At 38.2% G+C, this 12,402-nt stretch overlaps 1 protein-coding gene across 1 annotated transcript in view; it reads right to left on the reverse strand.

Annotated features, from left to right (window-relative positions):
* Nucleotides 1–12,402, reverse strand: part of LOC138698153 (alpha-tocopherol transfer protein-like) — a 219,993-nt gene that overhangs the window by 133,495 nt on the left and 74,096 nt on the right. The window lies entirely within an intron of this gene.

Consider the following 12,402-nt stretch of genomic DNA (forward strand, 5'->3'; position numbering starts at 1 on the left):
TAGACACAACAACAATGTTTTGCGTAATCGAAAAATTATAGGCCGCCTAAATAGTACAAAGAACAAGCTTTCAGGAGTCACGATGAGAGCGTAGATTCTCGAACGCAGCCAGCAAGCTATCAATATTTATCTCATCCCTGGAAAACGACAAGTCCTCAGTGCCCCCAATACTAAAAAACGAAGTAGAAACAGCCGTGAAGAGACTAAAATCCGAAAAATCACCAGGAGACGAAGGAATTCTCAACGAATACCTAAAACTCGGGCCAAACGAGCTAATAACCTACTTAACGAACCTCTTCAACAAAATACTGAACACCGGAGAAATACGAGAACAATGGAACAAAAACACAATAATCCTGATCCACAAGAAAGGTCCTAGAGACGACATGAACAATTATCGACCCATTAGTTTGATGTCCACAATCTACAAACTCTTCTCAACAATCCTCTTACGCAGAATAACCCTAACTCTGGAAGAAAACCAACCAGTCGAGCAAGCAGGTTTCCGTTCTGGTTACTCTACAATGGACCATCTCCAAGCACTCTCGCAATTGATTGAAAAAGCAGAAGAATTTAACCTCAGCCTGTACTTAGCCTTCATTGACTACTCAAAGGCATTTGACTCAATTGAACATATACCCATCATGACAGCACTGAAACGACATGGTGTGGAGACGAAATATATAAGAATATTAACAAAAATATACGCCAACAGCACAGGAAAAATCAGACTAGACAAGGAAGGAAAAGAATTCAGACTTGAAAGAGGAGTTAGACAGGTAGACCCTATGCCCCCTAAAATGTTCAACAGTCTTCTCGAAGAAGTGTTCAGAAAGAGAAAGCTCAATGACGGAATAACTATTGACGTGAAGAAACTCTCTAATATACGGTTTGCGGACGACATTGTACTCCTAGCCACGTCAGCCAAAAAAACTGGAAGCAATGATAGTGGAGCTACAGAACCTCAGCACGGAAGTAGGACTACAAATAAACCCACAGAAAACAAAAGTTATGACTAACAACTCCAAAATACCAATAACAGTAGGAAGCAGACAACTGGACTACGTGACTGAATACATCTACCTCGGCCAACTAATGTCCTTTCACAACAGACGACAGAACGAGATTCAAAGAAGACTCGGAAACGCATGGAAGAGATTTTGGAGCCTCAGTTTCATTCTGACAAACAAGACAATTTAAAATTAAGAAGCAGAGTCATGAACAGCTGCATCCTTCCAGTTCTCCTATACGGAGCACAGACATGGTCTCTAACGGAAAGAGAGCGGGACATGCTGAGAAAGTGCCAACGGAAAACGGAGAGGAAAATGCTGAACATCACACTCAGACACAGACTACGTAACGAAGACATAAGAAGTCAAACACGCCTCAAAGACGCAGCAGAGACGGATGACAAGCTGAAGAAGAAATGGGCAGGACACGTGATGCGACTCAACGAGAACCGGTGGACACACTATTTACGACATGGGACCCAAGGATTGGCAAACGGAACGCTGGAAGCCAGAAGACAAGATGGGCAGACGAACTTAGAGCAAGATTCGGCCATCTATAGTCAAGAACAGCGAAAGACCGACAACAATGGAAATAAATCACAAAGTGACTTGCAATCTAAATAGTGACGAGTGAACAGTGGACCCTTCAGATATAACATTATAAAAGTGACCATCATTCCCGGAGTGGCTAACAGGGAACTGTTTGACAAGCCACCCTGCATAGTCAGGAGGCCATTGCCCTTCATGGGATTTCGTGGCTAATTCTAATTATAATTCTAAATTCTATGAGGAACTGGAACAGACTTTTGATCAGTTACCTAGATATCGCATGAAAATTTTATTGGGGGATTTCAATGCTAAAGTAGGACGGGAGGATATTTTTAAACCGACTACTGGAAAAGAGAGCCTAAACATATCTAGTAATGACAATGGAGTTAGGTTAGTCAACTTTGCCACATCAAAAAAATTAACTGTTAAAAGTACAACATTCCCCTATAAGGATATACATAAATTTACTTGGACTTCTCCAGATGGATTGACACATAACTAGATAGATAAAAGAAGACATATTAGTATAGTAGACATTGGAACCTTCTGGGGGGCAGACTGTAATTCTGACCATTATTTGGTAATTGGAGAACTAAGAGAAAGAGTATCAGTAGCCAAGCGAGTAGAGCAACTAGTTAATATTACTGAATTCAATATTTTGATATTAAAGGACGAGGAAACTAAGCAACATTATCAGGTCGAAATTTCAAATAGGTTTGCCGTATTAGCAAGTTCCGACGAAGTTGAGGAAGAGTTAGATGTTAATAGCATGTGGGAAAATATCTGAGATAATATCAAAATTGCAGCTGAACAGAGCATAGGTTATTATGAAACTAAGAAAAAGAAACCGTGGTTTGATGAAGATTGTTGCATGGTAGTAGAAAGAAGAAAACAAGCAAAATTGAAATTCTTACAGGATCCAGTTGAGGCGAAAGAGATAATTATTTCAATAAAATGCTGGAAGCAAATCGTACGCATAGGATTAAAAGGAGGGATTACTTGAAGGAAAAACTGAATGAGGTAGAAACAAATAGTAAAAATAAAAACATTAGAGATTTATATAAGGGCATAAAGGAATTCAAGAATGGATATCAGGCAAGGGTAAACGTGATCAAGGTTGAGAATGGTGACTTGCTTGCAGACGCTCATTCAATCTTGAACAGATGGAAAAACTATTTTGGACAACTACTGAATATACATAGGCCAAATAGAAATGATCTGGACGAAATTGAAATACAAACTGCTGAGCCATTTATACCCGAACCCACACTTTCTGAAATCGAAATTGCGATAGAAAATCTAAAAAATTATAAGTTTCCAGGTATCGATCAAATTCCAGCAGAATTAATACAAAAGGGTGGAAGTGCATTATCTAACGAAATTTATAAGCTTGTACTTGCTATTTAGGAAAAGGAAATTGTACCAGAACAATGTAAGGAGTCCATAATCGTATATATCTTTAAGAAGGGGGATAAGACTAACTGTAGTAACTTTCGAGGAATATCATTTTTGTTGACGTCTTACAAAATTTTGTCCAATATTCTTTTGAGAAGATTAACTCCATATGTAGATGAAATTATTGGGGATCATCAGTGTGCGTTTAGGCGTAATAGATCAACTATTGACCGGATATTTTGGATTCGACAAATAATGGAGAAAAAATGGGAGTATAAGGGTACAGTGCATCAGTTATTCATAGATTTCAAAAAGGCATATGACTCGGTTAAGAGAGAAGTTTTATATGATATTCTTATTGAATTTGGTATTCCCAAAAACTAGTTCGATTAATTAAAATGTGTCTCAGTGAAACGTACAGCAGAGTTTGTATAGGTTAGTTTCTGTCAGATGCGTTTCCAATTCACTGTGGGTTAAAGCAAGGTGCTGCACTATCACCTTTGCCATTAGGAAAGTCCAGGATAACAGAGAGGGTTTGGAATTGAACGGGTTACATCAGCTTCTTGTCTATGCGGATGACGTGAATATGTTAGGAGAAAATCCACAAACGATTAGGAAAAACACGGGAATTTTACTGGAAGCAAGTAAAGAGATACGTTTGGAAGTAAATCCCCAAAAGACAAAGTATATATATGATTATGTCTCGTGACGAGAATATTGTACGAAATGGAAATATACAAATTGGAAATTTATCTTTTGAAGAGGCGGAGAAGTTCAAATATCTGGGAGCAACAGTAACAAATATAAATAATACTCGGGAGGAAATTAAACACAGAATAAATATGGGAAATGCCTGTTATTATTCGGTTGAGAAACTTTTATGATCCAGTCTGCTGTCGAAAAATCTGAAAGTTAGAATTTATAAAGCAGTTATATTACCGGTTGTTCTGTATGGTTGTGAAACTTGGACTCTCACTTTGAGAGAAGAACATAGGCTAAGGGTGTTTGAGAATAAGGTGCTTAGGAAAATATTTGGGGCTAAGAGGGATGATGTTACAGGAGAATGGAGAAAGTTACACAACACAGAACTGCATGCATTGTATTCTTCACCTGACATAATAAGGAACATTAAATCCAGACGTTTGAGATGGGCAGGGCATGTAGCACGTATGGGCGAATCCAGAAATGCGTATAGAGTGTTAGCTGAGAGGCCGGAGGGAAAAAGGCCTTTAGGGAGGCCGAGATGTAGATGGGAAGATAATATTAAAATGGATTTGAGGGAGGTGGGATATGATGGTAGAGACTGGATTGATCTTGCTCAGGATAGGGACTAATGGCGGGCTTATGTGAGGGAGGAAATGAACCTCCGGGTTCCTTAAAAGCCAGTAAGTAAGTAACCATTACTTTCGTGGTTATTAGATGTGTGCATGAACAATGCTTGTGTTCTCATTCAGTCGATCATATGGAAAGTCTTTGGATGCACTCGCCTGCGCCCACGAAATAACTCAAGCCTAAAATTTGACACTTCTCCGAAGAGTGGAAGACGAGTTCGTTCCTTCGATACCATCCAAGAACAACGGAGGAAGGATCACTGTGGGAAATATAGCCCAACAACAAAGACGGCGATACAAGAGTTGTGGCAATGTAAAAGCATGTCAGAGATGCACCATATCATGAGTAGAACTAAGGACTTATATCATGTATTTTTAGTAGGTTATTTTACGACGCTCTATCAACATCCCAGATTATTTAGTGTCTGAATGAAATGAAAGTGATAATGCCGGTGAAATGAGTCCGGAGGCCAGCACCGATAGTTACCCAGCATGTTCTCATATTGGGTTGAGGGAAAAACCCGGAAAAACCTCAAATACGTAACTGCCCCGACCGGGATTCGAACCCGGGCAACCTGGTTTCGCGGCCAGACGCGATAACCACAGATGTGGACCTTATGTCATGTGCCATAATTTATTGTGTGTTTCAAATTATTTATTTCTTCCAGTACAAGGTTTCCTTTCAGATGTGTGAATGTAAAATACATGTGAATGTGAATGTAACTCTCAGGGAAATTATTCAATACATATTAAAAAAAAAATCATATGTGTTTTTAATATGGTAATGATTTGTTTATACATTGCTCTTAAATTTAACAAGTTGCATACTACGCAAAAGCATAAATAAAACAAGAAATCATCGAAACATTATAATGAACAATTCTCGTGGAAGTGCCTAGTGGGTCGTTATCAACTCACCACATAAATTTTTACCGAAGTAACTAAATCAGTATTTTCATAGTTCCTCATGTTTAGAACATTCCTCTGACTCACTTAATACGATATGTGAAACAAAAATAAAAAATAAAAAAATAATAATAATCTGGGGATAAATGGGTTTCATTGAGAAACTGCTATAAAATTTCGCCGATTAGGTAATCTTCTTTGAGGAAAACATTGACAGTACATCCTTCTTGCCTCACTTAAATTACGACTATTTTCTTCATAAATGAATAACAGTCATATGATATTCCTAAACTGTGAATGACATTGTAAGTTGTCTATCGAATACCGCAATTTCCCATAACTATGGTCCAGGCACCCAACTATGGTCCAAAACGCATGATGTACTACTTAGTCCCCCAAGAGTTCGGTGTTTGCCATTTAAGGCGCCACTGGGATGGAATTATGTTCCCCATAGATGCTTCCATCTACCATTATACGTGGCAATGATATGGATGTTTACCAAGGTCAGTGTGCATCGTTCTATTGAATGTGTGAAGACGCAAAATCTTTCAGTTTGTGTTTGTCTGTTTTATTAAGCTCTCCTCTGTAGAACTGGTATGTTATAGATATATGATTCTTTGTACAATTAAACCTGGCTATATAGTGTGGCAGAGGTTAAGGCCTCTGCGTGGAAAATGTTTAACCTCAAGGCTAAAAGTCAGTCCTTAATCTATGTACCACAATTTTTCGTGGACCATAGTTGTATTTCATTTTGAAATATTTGTTTCAATAAAATGTGATCAATGTGATTATTTACTTCTGGAAATACGGTATCTCAGTATATCCTAAAACACCATATAACATTATAGTCCAGTAAATAAAGAAAGAGGCGGGACTATCACGAATTATGGTCCAATAAAACGAAAACTCCAGGGTAGAAGGAAAACAACCGTTCCTGTAAGTGACTACGAGAGCGATGAAATTGAATTGGATACAGATTATGATGTTTCTGGTGTTCTCTCCATATTTACAGACAGTGAGTCAGACATGGAAAAGAAGACGCAATCTGTTAAATTAATGCTAAAGGCACATAGTTATATGGTAGATACTTACAAGGAGGAATTGTGTCCAGGGAAAGTTGTGGAAGTGTTGGAGCTATTGTTTCATGTATATTAAGAAGCGGGAATTACTGAGGTGGCGAGAATTGGAAGACATTTTATTCTATAGAAAGGAAAATATAATAAAACAAATTGAAGACCCCAAATGCGTCTGGAAAAAGAGAGATCTATTTTCAATTTCAGAATTACAAGAGAAGTGGAGATTCAAAGGATCGAAATAAGCCTAATGAATGTATGTAGTTCTCAGCACGATAAATAAACATTATCAATGAATTTATTTGAATAATAATTAGCTAAGAATGTGTTAGTTTATTTTGATACCGTACTTTTGTTCTTTAATATAGCCTACACTCACCTGCAAAAAAAAAAAAAAAAAAAAAAAAAACGGGCCAACTATATTTGAATCGGTGGTGAGTTGGAAAAGGGGTCAAGTTCATCATTTTTCAAAATGGCGTTTATTGGCGATACCTGACTGCTATGTCTGTACGCATCGTTTGGTATAACAAGGGGTTATGTCCCGTCCACAGAGGTGTGCGTTAGATTAGTATTGAGTTGGAGAAGGGGTCATGTCCGGAGATGACCCTTTTTCGAAGTATTCCATGGTAAGATACTAGGTGTCGCACGTGTCACGGAATTGTGTAGGCCTATAGTCAGAACTTCCATTTTGTTTTAAACTGTATTTGGCGTCTGTTGTGTTAAGTTCAGTGAGTGAAACTTCTCTGGTGCAGAGTTTATTAGTCGATAACAATGAGTAGTGACAATGATACATCCAGCAGTAGTGGAAATGTGTTACGGCGAAAAAGTTGACGTCGCGATGTGACAAACTATTCACCGTACAAGAAGAAAATTGCGCAAGTTAAAGGACAACCTTTCACAATATCTAGGGGGAAACATATACCACCTCGCAATACTGGGTCTGACTGTTCGTAAGTACTTGTTTATGCTATTGACGAATAACACTAGCGGATTGTTTACTTTATTAGTTATTACACGTACCACTTATCCACTAGAGATTATGTTTGTGTACGTGTCGTGTTTTACTTCCAGGTGTCAAATGAGATGGTTTGATGCATTTTCCAGTGAACAAAGAACGCAGATAATTAGCAGAATCAATGAATGTGACAACAAAAATGATCAAGACTCGTATTTACAATGCCTCATTCAATATCACGCTGTTGAAAGACACAGAAGCCGGAATAAAACAACGGAATCTACCCCAAAACCCAAGACATATTCGTATGAATATTATGTGAAGGTGAGCGGTGAAACAGTGAAAGTATGTAAAACAGCACACACAAACTTACATAGTATAGATGTCGATTCATTTTCCGGGCTGAGAGGCCGTGGTCTATTGGTTGGTTTTATATCAGACCAATAGACCAATAGACCACGGCCTCTCAGCACGGAAAATGAATCTACATCTATAGACTCCGGCCGTGAAAGCCTACACTGCAAGATTAAACTTACATAGTGTTTCAATAAAACGAATGGAGCATTTGCAAAAGCTGTTGGTTCAAGATAAATTGCCGAAAGATCAACGAGGTAGAAGTGCCAGTTCCCGACATGTCATACCAGGAGACATTTTCCTTTCAATCCATGAATTCGTAAAGTCGATTCCTGTGCATGAAGTTCATTACAGTGACACAAAGAAGTACTATTTTTCAAGCAATTTGAACATGAAAATTCTGCACAACATGTTTATCACGAAAAATTCTCAGAGTGGGGTGAAATATGACTTCTTTGTGAGGTACATGCATGAAAATTTCGACATCGGGTTTGGGCAACCGCAAGTTGATGTTTGTAGTTACTGTGAAGAAAGAAAGACAAAATTGCGGAATCCTGCATTACGTGATGCAGTGAAAAGTGTTGCTGCTGGTGAACTGAGTATTCATAATCGTAGAGCAAAGAAATTCTACTACAAAATGCAGGAAGTTCAGCAATTGTGCAAAGAAAGAGACGATGTGGCAGGCTTTGTCTTTGATTATATGTCAAATCTTCCGCTACCACACATTCCTGTCCAGCTGTGGGTGTACGAATTTTGTGTTCATAATTTGAAATCGGGGGAAGCATACTCTTATTCCTACCATGAGGGTCTTGCTGAAAAAGGACCAAATGAAGCATGTACTTGTTTGTTGCACTGCATCATGGAAAACCTCCTTCTGATGTGAAGCAGTTGTATTTGTTTGCTAATAACTGCCCTGGCCAAAACAGGAATCATACCGTTCTTAGATTCTTGCTAACAATGACGCACCTTATTCCAGAGATACATTATTGCTTTCCCGTGCATGGTCACTCATTCAATGCATGTGATTGCGACTTTAGCGTCGCAAAAAGGAAAATAAAACGAGAGGACAGGATATATGCTCCAGAGGAGTATGAAACTTTGATGCGTTCATCGCGTTAGAAGAACAACTTCAGAGTCATAAACCTGGAAAAAGAAGATATTCTGAACTTCAAGTCGTGGTGGCCAAACCACTACAAAAGGAATGTTACCTCAGTGTGCTCTTATGGTAGCAAAACAAAAGTGAAGTTTCAGATATCTATGTATAGCCACTTCACTTTCCGTTGCGATTGTCCCGGAATCATTAAAGCCAGGACATCCATTGATGACCTCTCTACAGTGCAGTTTTCACTGCTCAAAGGAGGATGTAATGCAGATATTCTAGATTAACAAGCATATAGTGAACCTGTTACAATAAACAGGAAGAATCTAGATGATGTAAAGAAAATTCTGCAATACATACCTGACGAGCACAAACCATTTTATGACACTATGTGCCAGTGACCAGCAAAGGATGGAGAAGAAAAAGATGGCTGAAATATACCTACCATTGTCTGCATTTGTGACTGTATTTTGGGTACATTGTGAATAAATGTGTATGCACAAAACACTCTTTCATTGATACCTAACGTACGAAACATATAACCTTGCATAACATGATCATTCCCCTGCAAACAGATGTCTAGTGGCCTCATCAATGTCATCAGGTTCGAAAAGGAGTCATCTCCAGTACGTTTAAACTGGATTACTGACCACACTCAATGTCTAAATTAACTTGTAATAATGTATATTGTTTCACCCTGGAACTCATTGCTTCGTAGCAACTCCACGACACCATGCTTAAACTCTTTGTCTAGTAAAACAGTTTTTTGTCTCTCCTGAACAATTTACTTTTCAGGACATGACCCCTTTTCCAACTCAACCATTCATTTTCTTTAAATTTTTTTAAAATTGTAGGATTTTTTAAATAATTGTAGGTGTGCTGAGGTTCATTTAGTTATTCATTTATTTTGTGATACGTAAAATGTAATACTGAATACGTAATAGCGAACAATGATCTGAAAAGAAGATCGTTTTTCTTGTAATATTGTGTGTAAACTTCTAGGACTCAATTCGAGCTAAGCTGAAGATATCTACAGACTGATAAGTTCTTTTGAGGCAGTATTGGAGTACTTCATTGTATACAAATGCCACTAAGTCCTACCGATTCAGCAAAAGTGGTTACATTGATAGAAGGTGGGAATAGTCAGCGTCATGTGACTGCAGTTCTTGGGATTCCTCCATCGAGCGTAAAACGGGTGTACCATCGCTTTAGAGAGACAGGATGTTATTCCAGGAGACCCGGTTCACGGAGAAAACGAGTAACTTCGGCTCATGACAACCATTTTATTGTCCTAAACACATTAAGAAATCGCCATTCCACAGCTATTGAGACCAGAAGAGCCTTCCAGAAAATAAGACAAGTCAACGTGAGTGAGAGAACTGTAAGAGGACGACTGGATGAATGTGGACTGATTCCAGAAACCAGCTAAAGGCCCAGATTTGCTCCAGCATCATCATGTTCAACGACTACGTTTTGCTCACAATCATGCTAATTGGAACCTGGGGGAGTGGCGACGAATGCTCTTCAGAGATGAATCGAGATTTAGTTTACAGATGGACGTGAAAGAGTGTGGAGAAGAGAAGGAGAATGTTTATCTTCATGTACCTTCAGTTCACGTGTGAGTTTCCAAGGTGGATCAGCAATGGTATGGGATGGCATTTCGTATGAAGCTCACACAGAACTTGTTTTCATTAATGGAGGTGCTTTGACTGCTCCAAGATACATCGAAGAAGGTCTAATTTAACATGTGGTACCATATGCCCCACTTATTAGTGAAAAGTTCCTGTTAGTGCATCACAATGCACGCGCTCTTGCTGAAAGAATCGTGGATGAGTTCCTTCACGACGTTGGATTGAATAGAATGGCATGGCCAGCAAGAAGTCCTGATGTAAACCCTATTGAACGTGTGTGGGACTGCTAGGAAAGCAAGTTAGAAGTCGCCGAACTCCTCCCAGCGACTTAGAGCAGCTCCGAAATGTTGTAAGTAAAGAATGGAATAGAATCGACGAGACTGACATCCAAAATCTGATCGAAGGGTTAAATCGGCGAATGGTAACAGTCATACAGTCACGAGGAGGTAATACCCTCATGCTGAAAAAATCGTGGATGAGTTCCTTCACGACGTTGGATTGAATAGAATGGCATGGCCAGCAAGAAGTCCTGATATAAACCCTATTGAACGTGTGTGGGACTGCTAGGGAAGCAAGTTAGAAGTCGCCGAACTCCTCCCAGCGACTTAGAGCAGCTCCGAAATGTTGTAAGTAAAGAATGGAATAGAATCGACCAGACTGACATCCAAAATCTGATCGAAGGTTTAAATCGGCGAATGGTAACAGTCATACAGTCACGGGGAGGTAATACCAACTATTACCAACATCTGGGTGGCCACAAAATCAGTTGAACATGTGGAAGAAAATTTTGATATAATTTGTAAGTTTTTACACCTTTTAATTATATCCATTGTTTGGCGTTGAAAATAATAGCGCAAATGATAATGAATAAGTTTTTTTTTTCAGGGAAGCAATGTTTTCTTCATTTCATAAAGGATTTTCTTATTCTCACCTCATAAAAAATTGAGGAACTTAAGGTGGCCCGGTTTTTTTGCCTGTGAGTGTAGTTGTTCATTTTTGCAGAAAAATGACTTTCAGATTTCACTAGTTTATTGAGTGTTTATGTAATGTATACTAATAAAAAGACTTCATGTACGTTTCATTAATTTTTAATAAATTAGAAACTCAATGTATTGATTTACGAATAATTACAGTTCCAGCTATAGTCCATTCATGCTTTCAAGCATGAATACATGAGTAGACCATAGTTGGGCAACTCAGAATGCAACTATGTATCAATGCTTATTATTTTTTTTAACACTTGTAATTAAATAATTCCAAACACATATGTCAATATTTATTTAATATAAACTTACAAGTCCGAAGCCAAAATTTCACTTAATCTGGATGAATAGTACTGAATATACAAAGAAAAATGTGACAAATGTGCACCATAATTAGGGGAAACTACGGTACCCTGTACTGAACTGCCATCCGCTCGCCAGTAGAGCTATGGACAGGAAGCTTGAACTCAACTGACTCGTACTTACGTCTGTGCAGTTTACTGCGTGCTGAACATTGCCACGTCTCTCACGCCAGAATATTAACAAATTTAAGCCTGAATTTTTATTTAATTTCACGAAAACGTAATAGAACACACAAATATTTATTTAAACTAATATTAACTCTTTGCTAGATGTATCTACTGATGTAATTTTTTTCGTAATTTTAGTAACGCTATAAGCAGTATAAACCAAACAAATGAAGGAAAGAAATATTTTTTTTCTGGGAAAACTATCGAGTTTTGACCTATGTTGCATGGACATTTTTCGATCCTGCAGACCGTCCCCGACGACTGTGAAAAGGATGGCACTTATACCTCCTACACCCTATATAGCCATACAAATAGCGTTTACATACGGTAGTTTATTTTAATCGGACTTCTATGTTAAAGTGAAACCGTCGTGTGCTCTTTTGCTGCATACAAATGTACAAATAGTGTTTATATAGTTAATTTTCAGTGGGGTACTTGAAATCATGTTAGCCTATATTCTAATTCTGCACACAACTGGACGAATAGTGTTTATATAGTTTATTTTATTTGTACTACTATGTAAAACTCCGTAAGTGGAATCATAGTGCATTCTTGTGCTGCATATATCTGTACGAATCGACGTAAG

This window comes from Periplaneta americana, chromosome 4 (genome assembly GCF_040183065.1).
Source record: "Periplaneta americana isolate PAMFEO1 chromosome 4, P.americana_PAMFEO1_priV1, whole genome shotgun sequence".
Taxonomy (NCBI): domain Eukaryota; kingdom Metazoa; phylum Arthropoda; class Insecta; order Blattodea; family Blattidae; genus Periplaneta; species Periplaneta americana.